Source organism: Lynx canadensis, chromosome A3, assembly GCF_007474595.2.
Source record: "Lynx canadensis isolate LIC74 chromosome A3, mLynCan4.pri.v2, whole genome shotgun sequence".
Taxonomy (NCBI): Eukaryota; Metazoa; Chordata; class Mammalia; order Carnivora; family Felidae; genus Lynx; species Lynx canadensis.
In genome coordinates, this window is record NC_044305.1 from 7,187,801 (window position 1) to 7,211,603 (window position 23,803).

At 36.3% G+C, this 23,803-nt stretch overlaps 1 non-coding gene across 1 annotated transcript; it reads right to left on the bottom strand.

Annotated features, from left to right (window-relative positions):
- Nucleotides 1–17,581: 17,581 nt before the first annotated feature.
- On the bottom strand, nt 17,582–17,666 carry TRNAR-UCG. Its single transcript has one exon. It is a non-coding gene; the product is annotated as a tRNA-Arg (tRNA).
- Between the last annotated feature and the right edge of the window lie 6,137 nt (nt 17,667–23,803).

The following is a 23,803-nucleotide window of genomic DNA, read 5'->3' on the forward strand; positions in this document are numbered from 1 at the left end:
CTCCACTGGGGTTTCTAAGACAGTGGGGACTGGAATTTAGCTGTCATTGCATTACCAGATGGGGTGTGTTTGTCTCAAAACAAAGCTAATACAATAGAGGGCACAGTTCAGAGGTGGAGAGAGAAAATTTTGATCCCAAGCTTGATATAACGTATGTCTGGACTTTTTATTCAGTTCGACTACTAATTTTGCTAATTAATTCTTTTTTACTTTTTAAGCTTGATTGAAATGAGTTTCTATCTTTTTGCCATTAGCAATTGAGTCCTGAAAAATACTGTCTTTTTAAAAATTTTTGAATTATATATATAATTTACTGTCAAGTTAGCTAACACACAGTGTATACAGTATGCTCTTGGATTTGGGGATAGATTCCTGTGATTCATCGCTTACATATAATACCCAGTGCTCATCCCAACAAGTGCCCTCCTTAATGCCCATCACCCATTTACTCCCTCCTCTTTCCCCCACCTCCCATCAACCCTCAGTTTGTTCTCCATATTCAAGAGTCTCTTATGGCTTCCCTCTCTGTTTCCTTCCTTTCTTTCTTTCTTTCTTTCTTTCTTTCTTTCTTTCTTTCTTTCTTTCATCTATCTATCTATCTATCTATCTATCTATCTATCTATCTATCATCAGACACAGTCTAATGAAAGATAACCTTAAAGCCTGATTACAGAGGCACTGCTTATGGAGTCTGGCTGCCTAACATTCAACTTCTAAGGCTACCACTTAGCATAAAACCCTGAGTAATGGATTCAATCACTCTGAACATTAGATTCCCCATGAAGAAAGCATAGACACCAGAATCTTGCCTTGCATTTCTATGAGTATTTAACTCGGACATAGAGAGAAGCTGAGTTGCCCATTTTAATCCATGTAAACAGCTCCTAGGAAGTCCTCCAAGAGACACCATTTATTTTGAATAGACTGACTACTGAAACCAGGAACTGCATAATGGGGCAGCCGTAAAGATGTATTTAAGGCCACCTAGATCAGTGCACCTACAAATATTTTTCTTTGTGCGATTGCCAGAACGTCAGACCTAGAAACAATCCAATGACCACTTCATTTAACTACTTCGTTATACAAAAGAGAAAACGAAGGTCAAGAAAGGGGAAGAGAGACGTTATTCTCAAATGGCCAGCTACAGGCAGGTATACGTCCAGGTTTCTTTTTTTTCTATCATTGCCCTTCACTTGCAACAATTGGGAAAACAATCGTGTTGTACTTAAAACGCAGATCTGAGCAGCTCTGTTTAGAATGCTACCAGCTGGCTTGCTTATTTCTAGAGTAAAAAAAAAATAGGAAAAATGAAAGATGTTGGACTAACCTTTTGCAGGTGAGGTTGAGTGTCAGTTGCTATGCAACTCAACAGGGAGGATTTACAATCTGCAGGAGTTGAGTGGGAAGCAATTGAATCTGACTGAAAGTTGAGGTCTGACTGAATAACAGAAGTGTGTGTGGGGGGGGGGGGGAAACAACCACGTCTGCCTTTGGTGCATATATTTATAATGGAATATGAATGGTAAAAAATTAGATTTTCAGAGTTTGGGGGCCACATGTTTACCTAAAATTATTAGATAATTGTTCTTAGTTTTTTAATTGAATATGTAGACATAGCCTATCACAGATGAGAACTGTATTATCTTTGTAAAATTACCAATTTCCCTTTTTGAAATTCAATCCAGTATACGAATTGAAAGTAGGGTCAACATAATCCCAAAGCAGCGGCCTGGATATTTTCTTCTAAAAACCAACAAATCAAAATTACACAGCTCATGAAAACAAAAATGTGTCAAATCAATTTTGTGATTCAAACAATAAAGACGTAGAATTTGACAGTTTTAAATAATTATCTGATACACACAAATAAATTTAGGTATTAATGAGAGAGAGCATTTAAAAAATTCTTAATACAGGTATTTGAGCAGTCAGCATCTATTAAATTTGGAAATATGCAATTGCTATCTTTTCGCACCATGTCCTTTTCATGTTTCCCTTAGTCTCTTGTAATTTCTCTTCCTTAAAAAGTACCTGGAGTTCTGTATGACTTTGTTAGTTTTCCAAAGCCCCAGTGTCCTTCCCCTACTGTGTTTCCTTTCTCAAGTTGAAAAGCCTCTCTAATTGAGCTTTGTTTTTCTCCAACATTATATCAAAATGTAACTGTAGCAAATCGAATTCTCACAAGAATGTGCTCTCATCCTAGGAGCTCACCAAAAGAGCAAACAACCAAGAGGCAAAAACCTAGCTCTTGAGAAGATGTCAGGTAGTTTGTCTCTGTCTTTAGTTTTTAATTGGCAGCATGTAGTCACTTGGTCACTTCTAAGTATAGTAAACAGTAGATTAGTTTCAAAACCTAATGCCCTACTTTGGTTCTAGTATGAATGGATTGACCCTCATTTCCAAAAATATAGTAGACCATATATATTTAAATCCCTCCTGCTACAAAATGTCTAAAACTCTGAAAGATACATTTAAAATAAGGCTTTAAACACATAGCTGTGATATAAAGGAGAATATTCATCCCAGAGGGCACTGAGGCAGGAAGCTAAAGGGCATTCAGTTGAGAGTCCTGAGGAAGATGGGAGACTGGCCTTAGTCCCTTGGAAGGCAACATATTGGAGCAGAGATGCCTGTGTTATCTAGAATCTGCAATGGTAGTATCTTCAGTGGTAAGCTAACCTGAAGAATAATGCATCCCATTTTACAAAAGCAGTAGTCAAAGACATTCTCTGTATGTTTTTACTCTATCTGCAAAAGAAAATTTGTTCATCTTGAAATGTATGATCTACAACTAGCCTTTACATGGATCTAGGGTTCAAATTCACTATCTGTGTAATATAAAGAAATTCAGTCCCAGAAAATCTTTTAAAGTGGTCTTGGTATAGTAGAGTGTCCAGATGTTCAAACTAACAAATGTAAATCCTCAAAGTAGTTTTCACAGAATTCCCAGAGATCAAGTTTTAGCAAGCATGGAATCACACTGAACATCACAAGACATGGGAAAACGAGGGAAAATGAGGGAAAAACAGCAGAAGCCACAAACAGCAGTATGAAGTCCACAATATTTTAGATATTGAAAGTATCAAATGTAGAATATGAAATAAATGTATGGCGTATGCTTGAAGAAATAAAAGGGCAACTTGAAAACATTAAGGAGGAATAAGAAAATTGTTCATATATTGAAAAAAATAAAAGAATACTTCTCTAATGAATAATAGATTTCATTTTAGTTGAAAATAAAAAAAAAAACATCAAATGTATGGGTTAACAGCAAATCTGAAAGATGAAGAAAGAGTTGGGAGAACTGAGAGATATAAATGTCTTCCCAACGCCCAGAACGTCAAAGCAATGGAAAACTACGGCAAAAGTTAAGAGCATGCAAGGCAAGAAAAGTTTTATATGTTTAACCAGAGTCCCAGAAGGGGAAAAATGGAGAGATTTAGAGAAGGGATATAAGAAGAGAGAATGACTGAGAATCTTCCAGATGTTATGACAGATATAAATCATTAGACCATTATAGTTAAAGTGCAGAACACCAAGCACTAAAAGAAAACCACAAGAACAGTCAGAATGCATAGAAAACTACCGACAAAGCAAGATTGTAAATCAACAGTTGATTTTTCCACAGCTACAATGGGAGCCAGATGACACATAAATAATATCTTCAGATAACAAAAAATGGCATCAATTCAGAATTTATACTCTGTGAAATAATCTTTGAAGAATGAGGGTCAAATTAAAAAAAACATTCTAAAATAAAAACGGAAAGGATTTACTAACATAGACTATCACTTCCAAAGGATATCCTTTACAAACAAAGAATGCCACCTAAGAAGAAAGCTCTGAGGGGCAGAAGGGAGGAGGGAAAAAAGATACTGCTAAACCTACAGGCAAATCCACCTCTGAGTAAGACTGTCTGCATACAACAACAGTAATAATGTATAATTTGTATGAAAAACATTATGGACTAAAACACTGAATAGACACTTATGCTCTGAGAAGGGAGTTGTCAGAATTATGGAACTCCAGTGACTTCAGGAGTACAGAAGGAGGATTGATTTTAGAGTTGATTCTATATGCCTGTTAAAATTTCAAGGATACGGTGCCTGGGTGGCTCAGTTGGTTAAGCATCTGACTCTTGACTTCAGCTCAGGTCATGATCTCATGGTTGTGACATCGAGCCTCAGGTCAGGCTCTGTGCTGAGTGTGGAGCCTGCTTGGGATTCTCTCTCTCTCTTTCTCTCTCTGTCTGCTCCTCCCCAACTTGCCCTCTCTCTGTCTCTCTCAAAATAAACAAATAAACTTAAAATTTTTTTCAAGGATAAAACCAAAGTGAATAGAAAGATGTTAACTTCTAAAGCATTAGAAGCAAAAGTGTTATAATCACAACAAAAATAAGATAATCCAATGTGATGAAAGGAAGGAACAACCAAAATGTAAATATAAATGTTTTAAAATGTAAAACAGGGGAAATTAAAATAATAGAAGGTGACTGAGAAACAAATCCATGTATATCAGTAATCACAACATATGTCAATTTATCTGCTTAAAAGACAATGATTGTTTAACTGTAATTTAAAAAAAATCCAAGTATATACAGTTAACACAAGATAGACAAAAACATAAGAGTAATAGTGAGAAAAGGTATAATAATAAATATTACACACATATTATATATAAATAAGTATTGTACATATATATATACATGTATATATATATTGGTTACTATACTATTAACCAAACAATTTGGTGGCGATATACCAAATGAAGTTGACCTTCAGGCAAAAACCATTAAGACAAACTGTACCAGCACGCTACAATAAAAATTTTCAACTTTTCAAGGACATAAAAGAAGTTGAAAATTGTATGTCTCTAAACACATAGCTTCAAAAAGTATGAAAAAGTATGAAAAAGCTACAAAAAATACACCTGCCTGACCAAACTTGATCTATGGACATATATTGAATCCTGGACCCAACTATTAAACAGTACACGTTATTTTTTCAGGTCTATAGAGAATATTTACAGAAGCAACAGCAAATAGTTAAAACTCAGGGGATGCCATAAAGAAAAAAATTAGAAGAAAACATACAGTCTTAAATTGCTGAAATAAGAAAAAAGAATGTAAATTAATAGAGAAGGGAGACTGAGCTAATTAAACAGATATTATAGCTACAATAAAGAAGCTTAGCAGTATCTCTTTGGAAATATCCATAGCATTAGGTGAGTTAGATACCAGAAAAATATACAAGTGACTGCAAGAGAATTTCATAAATGCAAACAGGGGATGGAGAAAGTGCTGCTTATTTCGTTATTCTGTATGTACTCGTATGTATTGAACATACTATTAACAAATTGGACATATGTAACAATAAAACAAAATATAAAATGACAAATACCCCTAAAATGCATACAGGGTCAGTGTTTCCTTGTTTTGTTTTGTTTTTTAAACAGTTACTCCCTTAGCGATGTGATGCTCTTTCCCTAAATACAACTTTACACTAGAGCCACCCTCTAAGGAGTGGATTTTTTTCTTTCTTTTGTGACTCACAGCTTCTGTGACAACCACTTCTGTCTTTCTCCTTCCTCATCATCTGGGTCCTCATTGCTTTCTGCCCCATTTCTACCCTATTTGCAGAATTGTAGGTTTTTTGGTCTTCCTCCTAAACCTCTTCTTTCCTCTCTGTTGGATCCCATTAAATTACACGAATTGAACATCATCCTTAATTTAATGTCTCTGAATTCTCTGTTTTTATTTCTGAACTTGTCTCTGATTTTCTGACATATTCTAATTTCCTTCAAGAAGGAAGCAATGTTTTTAAGAAGCCAATAATACCTAGACATGTCCTGAAGACATTTCTGAAATTTTAGGATAAGTTAAAAAAAAAAAAACTACCAATGATCTAATCAAAGAAAAAAAAAGCCAGCAATAAAAGAAAAGAGGGAGAGGGAGGCAGAGTTAGGGAGGAAGAGAGGGGAGGGAGGGAGGGAGGGAGGGAGGGAGGGAGAGAGAGAGAGAGAGAGAGAGACTGACATATCTTATATTTTCACATGTTAAAAGCAATACCCAGGGGGTCTTTGAGTATTTGGATACTATTTGCAAATGCAATTGAAATGTATTTCTAATGTATAAGTTCTCAGAAAGCATTATATTAATATCCTTCCTGAAAAAAAGACCTTTCAAATAATTATTTTAGTCAGAGATAAAGAAATACAAATTTAAAAAAATGGAATTATAAGACATGTAACAAAGTAAATCATGAAAGACAGATTGCCTCAGTTATTGTTCCCAAGGTTTAAAATGCACTGAAATATTAAAATATTTATTAAAAGAAAAGATTTTAAAAAATTTTAATGTTTATTTATTTTTGAGAGAGAGAGACACACAGTGCAAGTTGGGGAGGGGCAGAGAGAGAGGGAGACAGAATCTGAAACAGGCTTCAGGCTCCAGTCTCCCAGCTGTCAGCACAGAGCCTGAAGCGGGGCTCAAACCCATGAAGTGGGAGATCATGATCTGAGCCGAAGTCTGATGCTTAACTGACTGAGGCATGCAGGTGCCCCAAAAGAAAGATTTAAAGCAAACTATGGGGCACCTGGGTGGCTCAGTCGGCTAAGCGTTGGACTCTTAACTTCAGCTCAGGTCATGATCTCATGGTTTGTGGGTTTGAGCCCCTCATCAGGCTCTGTTTTGACAGTGTGGGCCTGCTTGTGATTCTATCTCTCTCCCCACCCCCCAACCTCTCCCCCCCGATAGTGCTCACTGTTTCTCTCTCTCTCATTCTCCCTCTCTCTCTCTCTCTCTCTCTCAAAATAAATAAATACACTTAAAAAAAAAGATTGCCTTAAAAAAAATAAAAGAAAACTATGATGGGGCATCTGGGTGGCTCAGTAGGTTAAGCATCTGACTCTTGATTTTGGCCCAGGTCATGACCTCACAGTTCATGGATCCCCAGCCCCACATCAGGCTCCATGTATCAGTGCAGAGCCTGCTTACGTCTCTCTCTCTCTCTCTCTCTCTCTCTCTCTCTCTGCCCCTCCCTGACTTGTGCTTTCTCTCTCTCTCAAAATAAATAAATAAACTTAAAAAAAAGATAAGAAAACTATGATAATATTGTGGTGATAATAGATAACAAAAATACCTTAAACTTTTCATTTTTGAAGACAGCTAATAGATCATGGTTTAATCTTGATGATTTTATGTTGTTTTACAGTGAAAGCAAAGACTATCAGAAAATAAAATGAGTCAAGTTTCAAATCCCTAAATAAAATAGAAAAAGAAACCCACAACAGACACAAAAAGCATTTGGAAACAGAAATAGGAAAACATAAAAGAAGCTCATGTAAACAGAATCACACAGAATGACTGCTTTATGAGATTCCTTGCTCTGAGCACAGTGTTTTCAGACTCTATCCTACTCTTGTGTGTATGGTCAGATCAATTCAGTAATTGCTGAAGAGCATTCATTTGTATAAATGTTGCAAAGTTTGTTTATTCTTTCTTCCATTAATGGTCATCTGGGATATTTCCAGGTTTGGGCTATTAAATAAAGCTTCTGTAAATATTCCTGCACAAGTCCTTTTGTGAACAAATGTTTTCTTTTCAGTCTTGGGTAAACACCTTAAGAGTGGCATGGCTGGACCCCAGGGAAATGTATGTTTAATTTTATTAGAAGCTGCCAGAACTTTTCTCAAAGGAATTGTGCTCTTTTACATCTCTGCCAATGATGTGTCAGACTTCAGGGTGCCCAAATCCTCACCAACTTTTGTTGTTGATATTTTTTCAAAAATAGTTCAGTGGGTGTGAAAGTTATCTGTCTCTTAACAAAGAATGCACATAGCCATAAATAATTTTTTGTCAGAAACACATATAGATAGGTAGATAGATAGATAGATAGATTGGTAAATAGGTAGATAGATAATAGATAGATAGATAGATAGATAGATATAGATATAGATAGATGATAGATAGATGATAGAGAGATATAGATATATAGATGATAGATGATAGATAGATATAGATGATAAAGAAAGATAGATATAGATGATAGAGATAGATTGATAAATATAGATGATACATAGATATAGATAGATATATGATAGATAGATAGATAGATAGATAGATAGATAGATAGATATACATGACAGAGAGAGATAGAGATGATAGAGAGATGTTAGAGAGATAACAATCCACAAAATCCACACCATGAGAAACTCTACAGGAGAAATGAGATTCTTTTTTTATAGACAACGGTTATATGTGTTGAAGAATGGGATCTATCCAATGAAAGGGTCATGGGGAAAGTTTAGCTCCTGATGTAGGTGGCAGGTAAAAGGGAAGTCACATCATAATCACATTGGTTTTGTGTGCTTTTCTGCATTTGTTTTATATTTTACAATTGAAAATATTTTTGAGAAAAGTCACATTGTATGTAGCAACAAAAGACTATTTGTAAATTCTCTGAACACATTGCAATAAATCTGTGAATGAGAAGCAAAAGGTCAATGACTCAAACCAAATAAAAAACTTGGAAGGCTGAAAACAATTCCAAGTTCTGAAAGAAAACAGAAGCTACCATAAATGATTATTATGAAAATAATCATGAGGATTCTATTAGTACATACTAATGTCTGAAGATAATATGCAGAGCTGTATTCAAAGAAAGTATAATTTAATGTCAAGTAACTGCTAAAAATAAGCTACATAGAGTATACATTTTAAAATCTCCTAAAAATGGAAATTTTCTAGAAAGAATACAAACATGTTATTTGACTCAAAAAAGTGAAGGAAATAAGTAAATCAAAAAACATGGAAGAAACTAAAGTTACGTATAACTAAGCTGAAAAAAGATAGCACATTTGCATATTTTAATTGCTGTGATATATATATTCTAGAGAACAGTTCATATGTATGAAAGTTTTAAAGAAAACTAAAATTAACACCCACTTATCCATGAATAAGCTTAAGAAATAGAAAAATGATTTGAAAGCCTCAGTACACTCTTTCATCAATGCTAGTTCTCAGAGGAAATATCTGTTGTGATTTTTGCATATCATTTCCCTTGAAAATCCTTCCTTTGCCTTTTTAAAAATAGTATTAACATATTCACACACATCTCTAACAATATATTGTACTCCATAGCTTTGCCATGCGTAACCTTGATAGAAATGGAGTTATATTCCAAGAATTCTGTGAATTCCATCCCCACCCCCAACCCAGATAAACATAAAGTTTTTGAGTCTCATCCCACATTCATTCATTGACATTCTTCCATAGTGTTCCATTGTCTAAATATTAAAAATGTATCTATCCATTCTATTTATCTGTTCTACTGCAGATAGATATGTGGGCTGTTTCCAAATTTTTAGCTATTATAGAGAATTCTACTCTAAATATACCTCCATGTGTCTCCTTGTGAAAATATGCGAGAGGCTCTCTAAGTATATTCCTAGGAATTGAAATTTTGAAATGTACATGTGCACATCTTTAACTTCACTGAATAATGCCACCTCCCTTTTCAAAGTAGTTATGGACCTCCCAAGGAAATAAATCATTTGATATTGTCTGACTCTTTACTTTTTGCTAATATAATATGTGTAAAATGGTATCTCATTGTGGTTTTGATTTGCATGCATGACTACCAACGATTTTGAGAATGTATTACTGTTTACTCATCATTCCTGTTTACTTTTCTAACATCTTTAGCAAAGTGAGTTTTCTTTTTATCATTGATTTGTAGATGCTGTTTATATTTTCCAGATGCTAACACTTGGTTATGGATCTTAAAAATATCTTTTCCCATTATGTGGTTTGTCCTTTCAGCTTCATAATATTTTTTTGGTAAAAATCTATCTTTAATGTAATTCAACATATTAATATTTTCTTTATGATTTCTCATTTGTGTCATATTTATAATCCAAAATTCCCTATTTCAATGTTATAAGATATTCTTCTAAGTTTTCTTTTAAAAATTAATGTATTATCTTTCATATTTAAAGCATAAATCCACCTGAAATTGATTTCTGTGGCGAGTGTGAGCCTGAGATTCAATTTTATATGTTTCTATATAGAATTGACCCAGCATAATTTATTAAATAGCTCATCATTCCTACAGGGACCTGAAATGGAGGCTGTGTAATACATAAAGTTCACATATATGTGTCTATGTTTTATGGCTTTCTATCCCAATCTATTGGGTTTATTTTTTCATGCCAAGTATAGATGTGCTTATAGGACGAATTGTTTTAAGTAAAAGGACAGAAGATACCTATTTTTTTACAGCATCACAAAAAGGGAAAAAATCCTATAGAGAGAATGATCCCTATTACATAATTCATAGTACATCTTTTATAGCAAAATCTGAAAAAAATCTCAAACACATGTATACACACACACATACATCAAGGTACTACCTCTTTTATAACTACAGAAAAAAATATTTCTGAGTAATTATTAGTCTACAGAATCAGCACAACAGAACAGAAATTACATATATTATCATCTCTCTCTAGATATATAAACATAAATATGAAATCCACGAATCTATTTTATGACATTAGAAAGCCATACTATATAATCCACAGAGCCTATAAATGAACATTTCATAACATTTAACATCCATCTCTAATAATAAATCAAATTAGTAAACTAGGAATTTAAAAATTACTTAAGATAAAGAAAATCCACATGAAACCAATAGCCAATCTTGTACAATGAGACAAAACACAGACGCATTCTGACTAAGCTATAAGCATCTCATTTCTGTTCTCACCATTCTAATTTAATAATGTTCTGAAATCCTAGTCAAAACAATTATAGAACAACACCAAAAAATTTTAAGCACAGTGATTACCAAGATGAGACAAAATCATTGTTATTTACAGAAGATAGTATTAGCCTAGATAAAAATAAAAACACAAGGGAGAGTCAACTGAAAAATCATTTTAAAAACAGGAGCTTCAATAATCTTGAAGAACTCAAAAGTAAGTACAAAATAGCAATAATCTCTATTAATAATAGCCAGGAAGGGCTGATGGAAGAAAAAGCCCCACAAATTTCCTTTAAACACACTAACACAAGTGAAATACCTAGAGATAATATTAACCCTACATCTGCTGAACCTATTTGCACGGACTTCACCAAATCTTTACTGTGGAGAGTACACAAAAATTGGATAAATGAGAAAATGATTGCCCCATTCAACTCTGAATATCAGTGGGCAGTGTGAGCCAGGAAACATTTTAATCTACGAAAGAAAGATAATGCTTTACATATAAAATTATTGAAAACTGTTTAAAATGAGAAAAATGAGTGAAATGCAAGAAAAAAGTTCTCACGGCAGCATAGGAGAGAAGTTTAAAAATATAGATCCAAGGCCTTCATAACATATATGAATTATTTTCCTTTTGGTAATTTTTTTTTCTTGCCAAGATTTTATTTCAGTTCAAGTTAGTTAATATATCGTGTTGTAACGGGTTCAGGAGTAGAATTTTGTGCTTCGACACTTACATATGACACCCAGTGCTCATCACAAGTGCCCTTCTTAATAGCTATCACCCATTTAGCCCATCCCCCTACCTAACACCCCTCCAGCAACCCTCAGTTCGGTCTCTACCATTAAGAGTCTCTTATGATTTGCCTCCCTCTCTGTTTTTATCTTATTTTATTTTTCCTTCCCTTTCCTTACGTTCATCTGTTTTGCTTCTTAAATTCCACATATGAGTGAAATCATATGATATTTGTCTTTTTTCTGCCTGACTTTTTTCACTTAACATAATACACTCTAGTTCTATCCAGGTCATTACAAATGGCAAGATTTCATTCTTTTTGATGGCTGAGTAATATCCCATTGTAGATATATACCATTTCTTCTTTACCTGTTCATCAGTCAATGGACTTTTGGGCTCTTTCCATAATTTGGCTATTTTTGATAGTGTTGCTTAAACATTGGATTGCATGTGCCCCTTCAAATCAGTATTTTTGTATCTTTTGGATAAATACCTAGTAGTGCAACTGCCATGTCTTTGGGGTAGGGTATATGAATTTTGATCCTGCTTTTTCACTTCTAATATTTTATTGCATGGAAATAGTTTTAGATGAGGATAAACCTTACCTATTAAGTTGTCATCAAATGGCTGTGAATAATAATAAAATACTGGAAATATTTAGCATGAATAAATTATAGGGATTGGTTAAGTTGTGGAGCATTAATAAAATGGAATATTATATAATTTTTAACATAATGTATAAACTAACTCATGCCATGGGGAAAATATTCATATTGCTTTCAATAATTAATTGCTTCAAAAATGGGTAGTTCCTTTTTAAGGAGTACACAAGCATCTATTAACCTATCAACTGATCCCATATATACTAAACAAGATGGATAATGCTCTCAGTATATGACAATGATTAAAACTGTAGGCATTGAGGGACACCTGGGTGGCTCAGTCTGTTAAGTATCTGACTTCAGTTCAGGTCATGATCTCATAGTTTGTGGGTTCGAGCCCCACGTCACGCTCTGTGCTAATAGCTCAGAGCCTGGAGCCTGCTTGGTATTCTATGTCTCCCTCTCTCTGCCCCTCCTCTGCTCACGCTCTGTCTCTCTCTCTCAAAAATAAATGAACGTTAAACAAAATTAAGGATTTTTTTTTAATGTTTATTTTTGATAGAAAGAGAGCGAGCGTGAGCAAGTGGGGGCAGAGAGAGAAGGAGATACAGAATTCAAAGCAGGCTCCAGGCTCTGAGCTGTCAGGACATTGCCCGACACGGGACTTGAAACCATGAACTGTGAGATCATGACCCAAGCCAAAGTTGACACTTAACCGACTGAGCCACGCAGGCGCCCCTAAAAAACATTTTTAACTAAAATAAAATAAAATAAAATAAATAAAATAAAATAAAGTAAAGTAAAGTAAAATAAAGTAAAATAAAATAAAATAAAATAAAATAAAATAAATAAAGTAAAATAAAATAAAATAAAATAAAATAAAATAAAATAAAATAAAATCTTTAAATTCGGCCAGATCTGTGTTTGAATCTTTATTAATTAGCCACTCCAAGCCTCAAATTTACTCATCAATGGGTTTACACATGACTGGGTTGAAGAAAAAATGAGTAAGACAATATATACAGTATTTTATATATTTAGTGGTCAATATTCCAAACTTTCATAACATTTATTATTAGTAATAATTTGTCTCATAATTAATATCATAGTAAATTTAGTATAAGAAATAAACCATACAATGAATATCATCAGATGAAAAACATACGTATTGATGTGTGAACCCAAAGAGAACAATGATATGTATTATTTTCATATTTTCCTTGAAAAAAGCATAATGAATTGCTACCATTTCTGTAGCCCTAAGCAAAAGCCTCAGCAATTTCCCCACAAGTATAAATTGTGTCAGCCATATTATGTAATTATCATGCAACAAACACAGCAGCTAATATAAAAGATTAAATATCTAAAGTTTATCAGCCTTTGGGAAAACAAAAACTGCTTAATTCGCTATTGAGTAAAAGAAGTAATTAAAACTGCAGCCAGAGGTTATTCAGAAAATAAAAGAACAAAACACCAGCCCGAGAGGGTGTGGCCCCAATCTGCAATGCAGGCCAATTCAGCATCAGTTAATTCCATCATTACATATGGGAGACTGACAATAAGTAAAATAAGGTGAAAAATAATGACAATGGAAATTAATGAAAGAAAGAATGAATCAACAGAAGAATAGAATGCAGACAAAAAGAAATCAGAAAAAGCAATGGATCTGTTGATTATGTGTAGGAACAAGTTTACACTTACTAACTCAGTGTGTTTGCAACAGCCTTCACAGAATGGTTGAGGAAAAACAAGAGATAAATCACAAAGCACAATATTAAGGCTAATGAGGGAGATTGTCTTTCATATGAATAGAGAATATTTAATATGGTGGCTTTCTATGGATACAATTGGTAGCAGGGCATCTGGAACACTAATTTCCTAGGGAAAAAAAAATGACCAGTGACTCAGGAGGTAGACAGCCCAGTAGAACAAGAATTATCCTGGGGCGCCTGGGTAGCTCAGTCGGTAAAGCGTCCGACTTTGGCTTAGGTCCTGATCTCAGGGTTTGTGAGTTTGAGCCCTGCGCTGGGCTCTGTGCTGACAGCTCAGAGCCTGAAGCCTGCTTTGGATTTTGTGTCTCCCTCTCTCTCTGCCTCTCTCTCACTCACAATCTGTGTCTCTCTCTCTCCCTCAAAAATAAATAAAAAGAAAAAAAAGAATTATCCTGAAAGCTTTTAAAAGCTATCAAAGAATTACTCCCTAAAAAAAAAAAAAAATTACACTTAGCTTATTCTCCTGATTCTTTTTTTTTTTTTTAATATTTATTTATTCTTGAGAGAGACAGAGCGTGAGCAAGGGAGGGCCAGAGAAAGAGGCAGACACAGAATCGGAAGCAGGTTCCAGGCTCTGAGTTGTCAGCACAGAGCCCAACACGGGGCTTGAACCCACAAACCGCAAGATCATGACCTGAGCTGAAGTTGGATGCTTAACCGACTGAGCCACCCAGGCACCCCTATTTTCCTGATTCTTTGAGTGAATTTATTTCTGAAAAATATGTGTATTATTGGGAGCCTGTGACTTGCCAGATGTTGCTCTAGGGCCCAAGGAAGAATCCAGCAGGAATCCATCTGTGGGCAAATCCCCAGTCCTAACAAGGTAACTGCTGAAGAGATCTAGGATAGCCGGTGGTGGTAAAGTATGACATGGGGACAAATCAGGGCAAGGACTGGGTGTTGTAGAAAGGATGAGTGGCCGTGGGGGCATCTGTCTGCCCAGCTGGGATCCCCACCACCGAACCAAGCAGCTGTCGTGAACGTGCATAGGTTACCACAAGCACTGTGCCTCATGCTTCTCGTCTATAAAGTGGGATTCATACTTTTTACCCCACAGTGTCATGGTGAAGATTCAGTGAGTTAATATGGGAAATCTTTAGAAGAGTGCCTGGTGTATAATAAACAAATGGGGGTGGCGGTGGGGTTCTTAGTGTGCCGGGAAAGCGCTTCTGATAAGAGATCATAGTAGAATCCAAGAAGGAAGCGAAGGAAGACAGCTGGGGGCCATCTGGGATGTATTCTGTTTCATTGTAGAAACAACAAAGAGAACTCCAAAGGGCTGGGGAGAGCGAGGGGCGAGGAGCAGAGAAGGGTGAGTGAGGCTGGGTTATAGTCTTAAGGGTGTCACAGGAAGTTCTGGAGAGTTCTCAGCAGAGAAGGGACATGTGCTGACAAATATAAGGTTCATTCTGGCTGCTTGCTAAACACCATACCAAAGGGAAGGTAGGGGTGGAACCTGGAACATCAAGTCAGTCCAGACAAGAGATTATGGAGGTGCTTGGACAAGGGTCAAAGCATGAACGGTACATTCACACTCTAAAAAAAGTAAGTTCCAGGTTGTTTAAACTTTTTTAAAGCCCAGAAGAAAATTACACATTTTCCAATTCAACTAGGAAGGCTCATATTTCTATATCGCCAAATCTGAAATAGTACACACATGCATGCACACAGATGCTCGTGTGCGCGCACACACACACACACACACACACAAACTCATAGTCCTATCTCACTTAGAAACTTAGAACCAAATTATAAATTAAATATTAGTATATTAATGCCAGATGCACTGCAGACACCGTGGTTAAACTATAAAAAAAATCTTAAACTCTCAGTCAATCTCACCTGGCACTTAATGAAAATGCAACAGACATTACACCTTAGAACTAACGGAGAAAACAGGCATAATCATAATCAGCACATTATATTCTTCATCAAACTGTAACCAAAGCAATAGACAAAAAGGAAGAAAGAAAGGAAAGAAGGAAGGGAGGAAGGAAGGATGAACTGAGAGAAGGCAGGACAGAAGGAAAAATAATATACCTCGGAGATGATGAAAGTAAATTACCCTATTTTTTTAAGAAGGGAAAGTTATTTTGTCTAGATAATCCACAAAAACTATCTGAAAAAATCATTGAAAGTTTTAAGAGAGTTTAGTACATTGACCTGTTACAAATGAAATATTTGGAATCAATAGCTCACTTATGTAGTAGCAATATTTATCTAGAGTAAATAAAATGACCCACCTACCATGATAAAGAAGGGAACATGAAATCACGTTTAAAAATAAAAATGGGGGGGCGCCTGGGTGGCTCAGTCAGTTGGGCGTCCGACTTCGGCTCAGGTCACGATCTCGCGGTCCGTGAGTTCGAGCCCCGCGTTGGGCTCTGGGCTGACAGCTCAGAGCCTGGAGCCTGTTTCAGATTCTGTGTCTCCCTCTCTCTCTGACCTTCCCCCATTCATGCTCTGTCTCTCTCTGTCTCAAAAATGAATAAACGTTAAAAAAATTTTTTATAAATAAATAAATAAATGGGGACACCTGAGTGGCTCAGTCAGTTAAGCATCCGACTCTTGGCTTCAGCTCAGGTCATGATCTTGTGGTTTGGAGACTGGAGCCCCACATTGGGCTCTGCGCAGAGAGCACGGGGCCTGCTTTGGATTCTCTCTCTCCCTGTCTCTTTGCCCCTCCCCTGCTCATGCTGCACTCTCTCTCAAAATAAAAATAAAAATGAAAATGAACAAAGGATCAGTGTAGGATCTCAGTATAGAAAATGACAAATCATTAGTGAGGCCATTATATATTATACATCACATATCACATATTATATATCATATAACATATTATATGCTATAAGTTATGTGCTATGCTATATAATATGTCAAGAAAGATACATTAGCTACCAAAAAATGAAGATAGGAAGAGAGTTTGACACGTTTAATAAACACAATCTATAAGATTATACAATAAATTCCATTTCAGGTGAGTGAGATTAAAAGCCATTCTTATTTTATTCTTTTCCCACTTTTTCTACATTCAGTATGTATGCGACATTTTTAATGCTTCCAAATTTTGCATTACTTATCAGTAACTTATATATGTCTACATTTTATTCTTTGCTGTCTTAATTCCAGAAATGTATTCTGAGATAAAATCAAAGCTGTATACAAAGATTTAGCTTTAAAAACATGCCCAGAAATGTTGTTTATAATATTGAAAAATAGGAAATTATCTAAATGTCTAACTATTGGAAGCTCTTTAACTGAGTTTGGATTCACCCATGCAATAGACTTTGTGTGTGCGTGTGTGTGTGTGTGTGTGTGTGTGTGTGTGCTGTGTTGTGTTTCACAGAAGATCACTTGGCTTGGAAAATGGTCTCAACATAATGACCAAGAAAAAATGAGTTAAATATATTTATAAAATAGGTTGCGAAGCATAGTGGAATTTTTTATGACATAAATATTTTGAAAAAAAAAACAACTAAAAGCATCTGTACTAGAATACAAAGAACAGAATGAGTATCTGTATTTTTTTATCCTGTTACATATTTTCCACTAATGCTATCATATATATTCTTTTTTTTAAATTTTTTTTAACATTTATTTATTTTTGAGACAGAGAGAGAGAGAGCATGAACAGGGGAGGGTCAGAGGAAGAGGGAGGCATAGAATCCGAAACAGGCTCCAGGCTCTGAGCTGTCCGCACAGAGCCCGAAGCGGGGCTCGAACCCACAGACCGCGAGATCATGACCTGAGCCGAAGTCAGACGCTCAACCGACTGAGCCACCCAGGCGCCCCTCATATATATTCTTATAATGAAAATATTATTACACTTTTTTTATCATATGTAATGTCCAGAAACTAGGACCATAATAAAATGCCCTGAAATAATAAAATTACCAAGTATATGGTGTTGTATTTTTATAATGGGTAACATCTTTATATTTTTTATTCTGATAATGTTTACATAAAAGAATAAAAAGCTGATGAGAACAGTTGATAACACAGAATTTGTCTCCATGAAAGCAAAGAATACTCTAAAGTGGACACATAAGTTTGTAAACTGGTAACAACCAAACTTAAAGTCATCATTTCTAGACGAGGCCAGTGAAACACAACTCATATTTTCAAGTTCACCTCTGTTTGGAATTATAAATTCCCAAATTCTGGAGACTATAACTGAAATCAGGAAAATCTTATGGCCTAGGATAGACTTTCCCCAATTGGAAGTTTAAAGGGGTGGATTAAAATTGGGTTTGTAAAGTCAGAGACAAAAATAACTTCTAAAGAAATTCTTTTAAAACAAATTACAGAGTGTTCTAACGGTCCTAATGTGTCACGGTGTGTTCATTCGTTATGCCACCAAATATTTGATAATCACAGGTTTGAGGCAAGAGATGAGGTGGGTGCTATTGATTCAAAATAAATAAAAGTATCTGTATCTTCAGTGAGTTTATGATTTGATGAGGGAAAGTAGCTAACATTTATATAGTACTTTATGTTTACACATGAATTCATAAACATATCAAGGTTTGGCATAATCCTCTCCAGCTCATCTGATCTTATGAGTCTCCCAAGCTATTAAATCCACTGGTCCATTTCAGTCCTTTTCTTGACCTCACTGATCACTTTAAAATACTGTTTTTCTCTCTGCTACTGTTACACTGCATGCTCTTGGTTTTTCTCCTCAATAATCTGTTGACTTCCCTAGCTTCTCTTCCTGTCCATCTTCAGAATCCCATCCTGGATGCCGTATCTCCTTTAATTCTGTACTCCTCTGCTTATCTCAATCACTCCATTGCTGGGGAGTCCCAGGTCTCTTCCATCAACATTTCAGATCCCAGTAAACCTTTATCCGTTGAGTTGCTACAGTCAGAAACCTGAGTCCTTCTTGACACCTTCTTATGCCGCCAACTTGATTTACAGTCTTCAATTCCTGTCAAGTAAAACTCCTAAGTATCCCTCAAGTGCATCTCTTCTCCCCACCTGCACTGCAGTTGCCTTGACCCAAGCCACCATGATCTTTTAGCTGGAATCACTGTCAGAATCTCAAACTCAACCTCAAACCAACTTAACTGCTTTCCTGAAATCCTTACTCCATACCACACACCATATTCTACACCAATACCAATTCAAAACCCATATCTGGCTACGAAGAAGGTGTCTGGGCCTATATGGGATGCCCACAGGAGAGAAGCGATTGAGAATGGATGCTCTGTTCAGCAAACCAACAGTTTAGACACCTGGAGGGTGTCTCCAGGCCATGATGAAACTTAGTATCCTAATAATCCTTTCCTTAGCATAAAAGTTTATACAGTTGAGAGGCTTACAGGTGCTGATAGCAATTTAGGTGTACTTTAGAATCACCTGGGAGTTTGAAACCAGATGGGAATGAATTTCCAGAGCTTTAATTTGGGATTAGTCAGCAAAAGAAAAAGAATGGAAGGCTTACGTTAAATGACAAAACTTCACCCAATACTTTAAAAAAAATGTTATTTATTTGGAGAAGGGAGAGGGACAGAGAGAAAGGGAAAGAGAATTCCCAAGCAGGCTCCACACTCAGCACGGACCCCAAGATGGGGCTTGATCTCAGGACAGCGACCCGACATCAAGAGTCAGACATTAAACTGACTGAGCCCCCAGGTGCTCTGGTTTATTTATTTATTTATTTTTAAGTATTTCTTTCTTTCTTTTTTTTTAACGCTTATTTATTTTATTTTATTTTATTTTTTTTTAATTTTTTTTCAACGTTTTTATTTTTGGGACAGAGAGAGACAGAGCATGAACGGGGGAGGGGCAGAGAGAGAGGGAGACACAGAATCGGAAACAGGCTCCAGGCTCTGAGCCATCAGCCCAGAGCCCGACGCGGGGCTCGAACTCACGGACCGCGAGATCGTGACCTGGCTGAAGTCGGACGCCCAACCGACTGCGCCACCCAGGCGCCCCTAACGCTTATTTATTTTTAAGAGACAGAGAGAGACAGAGAATGAGCAGGGGAGGGACAGAGAGAGAGGGAGACACAGAATCTGAAGCAGGCTCCAGGCTCTAATATGTCAGCACAGAGCCTGACACAGGGCTCGAACACACGAACCGTGAGATCATGACCTGAGCGGAAGTCAGTTGCATAACTGACTGAGCCACCCAGGCGCCCCAGCATTTATTTCGACAGAGAGAAAGAGAGAGCAAACTTCACCCAATGTTAAAAAAAAAAGAACACTTGCATTAATATTCATCGTTATTGATGATTACATTTTAAATAATGCTACATTAGCCTGCCTACCTATCAGATTTTCATTTTTCTTTCACAACTGTTTAAGGGACATGGCATTTTATTAAAAAATAAAAATAATAAAGAAAATGCTGTTGGTTCAGCACAATAGGAAGCAGTGTTCACTTACTTACAAATCATAGGATATTTAGGAAGAAAATGTTGCAAAAACCATGTTCAAGATACAAGCTTTCTCTGAAGTCTAATGGGAGCGTAAGGTTACATTCATGGCACTCCACTAAGATTTTAACAACATAACTATTCATGCATGCTCTTGGCCATTTTGTATACTACTCTTCCCTAAAGAGGAAGAAATATAAAGAAAGCCCTTAAAGAGGATCAGGTCATATTAGACAAAATGACTTATGCGGCTGATAGGTATCTTTAAAGCTATAACACAGCAACGAAAGACTCATAATGGCTACAGCAGAAATACGGAGGAGAACCTGACAAGATCAAGACATATTTGGTTATACTCAAACAGAGGCCTGAATATAAATGGGTAATGTTGAAATTCACGAAAGAACAAATGAATATGATGATAAAGGGTGAATATCTCCGAGAGTCACAAGCTCACTGGTGAAAGACAGAAGGAACGAAATATAACCTTGTCCGTAAATAATCTACAGTAACATTTGCTCTAGGACCTGCCTGTAACAGAACATCCCATCCAGAATGTAACACATCCTCCCCATAGGTAATGGGGTTTTATTAAGAACAACATATTCTTAGCTTCCCAGAACACACAAAAGTACCTTCTATTGAAATAATAAATGAGATTCAGCTATGTTCATGTAATTTGACATGAATAAGGAAATAGATACCTTTCCAGGTAATGTAAGTCAGTGGGATAATTTACAACCAAAAAAAAAAAAAAAACTCCTTCAGTAAAATGAGTCATTTTACTGAAAGTGACAGCAACTGTTGTTCAAAGAAACTGAGTTAGAAGAAAATGTTCTCTTCCTTTTCATCTGGAGGCCCTACCTCAGCAGAGTTTAAGAAAAAATTCTGCCTACCCATGGTTGGTGCTAAAGCAATACATAACACCGTGACTCAACTGCAGCCTTTATATTCATTCCATTCTGATCTTTCTGGAAAAGTGAACTAGGTATCTTGAGCTGGTAAGTAGGAGAATATGTAGGCTTCTGCCTCTGAGCGAAAGCATGCAGCTATCGGAAGGATGGGATTGAGAAGTATGCCATATCTAGGCTCAGAAGAAGAATGTCCAATTGATTGGCAATGCCTGCCACGGCCAAAAGATGAGTAGATGTGCTCCTCTGGACCCTTCTCCTATTTGGATCTTATATTTCTTGGACCCTAAATTTCCTTTTGAACCCTTATTAATACTAGGTTCCTGACCTGCTAATCAAGCTGACATTGACCTATGCCTCAATGACTCAACCTCCAATTACGTCTCTGCTTCAACATTCTACTTACCATGGCATGATTACCTTTGTTGTTCTATAAAAAAAAAAAAAGTATCATTTCTCAGAAGGGAAAAGAAAGAAAAGATGCCTTTGAAGAAAGAAGACTACTTGTCCATCATGCTGGATAATTTCTGGTAATTCACACTGCCTCTTTCATGCCCACCATTTAGTTTTTACCTGCGGAGATGATCTTGGGCTCTGTTCGGTCTTATGCCTGTATGAAGCTCAGGTGTTTTGCACAGCTGCTGACATTTCTCCATCCAGCTGTCCCAGACTACGTCCCAAGTCGCTGGGAATTTTCCCTATATGAATCACTGCACAGATTTGTGACTTAAATTCTAGATAAACAGTCTCAATTTACCAACACCAGTTTTAGCAACCCAGGCAAATAACAGACTCTAAAAATTAAAGGGGTAAGATGTCACAACATCTGTTTTCAGCCTGTGTCCCAATGGTGCTTCATCTCCGCCAACTTCTACATCACTCAGAAGGATAACTCGAGCAGGAAGCTGCCCAGAATCCCACAGTAGAGTGCTCAAATGCAAGCTCTTGCCACTATCACCAGACCAGACTAGCTTTCTGGATTAGACAGATGTTGGCATGAACGCTTAGAGCTTTTCAAGCCTGAATCGCCTTAATAGACATGCCGAGTTGCTGTATTTTAAAAATTTTTATCCCAAAATGTTCACATACTTCCTATAACAGCTATATATAATGAATAGTAAATTATGCGATTTCTACACACTAAAAAGAAAATAGTACCAGATTGAGTCTCAAATTGTCTTGTAAATGCAATAATTATCATACAAGTGACAACACAAATTAGTTTCCTCTGGCATGGAACTGGTTGGGCAAAAGTATGCTCAGATAGCATGCTCAACAGAAATAGTTTAAAATCACTTTTATTTTTTTTTTTCAACGTTTTTATTTATTTTTTGGGACAGAGAGACAGAGCATGAACGGGGGAGGGGCAGAGAGAGAGGGAGACACAGAATCGGAAACAGGCTCCAGGCTCCGAGCCATCAGCCCAGAGCCCAACGCGGGGCTCGAACTCACGGACCGCGAGATCGTGACCTGGCTGAAGTCGGACGCTTAACCGACTGCGCCACCCAGGCGCCCCTAAAATCACTTTTAAAAATAGTCTTCGTGTGTATCTGCAGACCAATCCAGTAATAACTAAAAATAAATTATGGCTGGTGAGAAATTATGGTTGAATAACACTGAATTTTATTTTATTTTTTTTGGTTAAAAAAAAAAGTAATTTAGTAAATCGGCCAGCAGTAACTGGGGATGTGACTCTGGCACCTAGAAAGCATGTGCCCCATCAAAAGACGTCAGCCTCTACTCAGTCCTAGCTGACTGCTAACATGTGAAAATGGGCCCCAGCACTGTACAATTTTCCAGTTGTTTTTATAAGAACAGCTGGAAAATCCAGGTTTTTATGATAAATCTTCCTTTAAAAGAAATTTACCACTAACCAAAGTTACAGTGAAATTTGGGCAAATGAGCCCAATAAAACATGATTGAGGGAACCCTTGGTCCATGATCTATCAGTGAGGAGCAAATAAAGATTCATTCCAAGTTTCCTTCCACCTGCAACATTCTGTAAAAGTCACCAATCCAAAGCCACATATAGGGACTCCTCCGTCAGGGAGCAGACATTGGTACAAACATTCTGCTAATTAAATTGAGGAAAGTGAAATGGGATGACTTCTTACAATTCTAGGAATCTACAAGACAATTTTTTTTTAAATGTCCAGTGAATTAGCAATAAATACCAACCACAAGAGAGGGGAAGAATGATTTTGTATTTGATCGCCTTTCTTTGGAATCTGTGCTTATCACTGGACAACTTTAAATTGCTATTAAAATATTATTTTGATGCTCTATTGTAGTTGAATTAGTGAGTGATATGGATAATTTCTTTGAAATAGGAAAGACAGAAATACATCGCTTTCAATTCATTGACAAATTGTTTGTCGACTCACAGTATTTAAGATACTATAAGTAGTTGGTTTATCTTCAGATGTCCCCTTATCAACTAGCAGGTAACCTGGACAGACCATACATCCAGAAGATGGTTTAGAATATTTCTCCATCATTCCTGCTGGCCATGTTTAATACCTTGCCAAGTCTACCCCATACTAAAGAGATAAAAAATTGATGAATTCTGGTAAAAGTGTGTTAGGAAGACAAGAGTTCAGCTTACTCAGCGCATTGGGATATCCAGGCTGA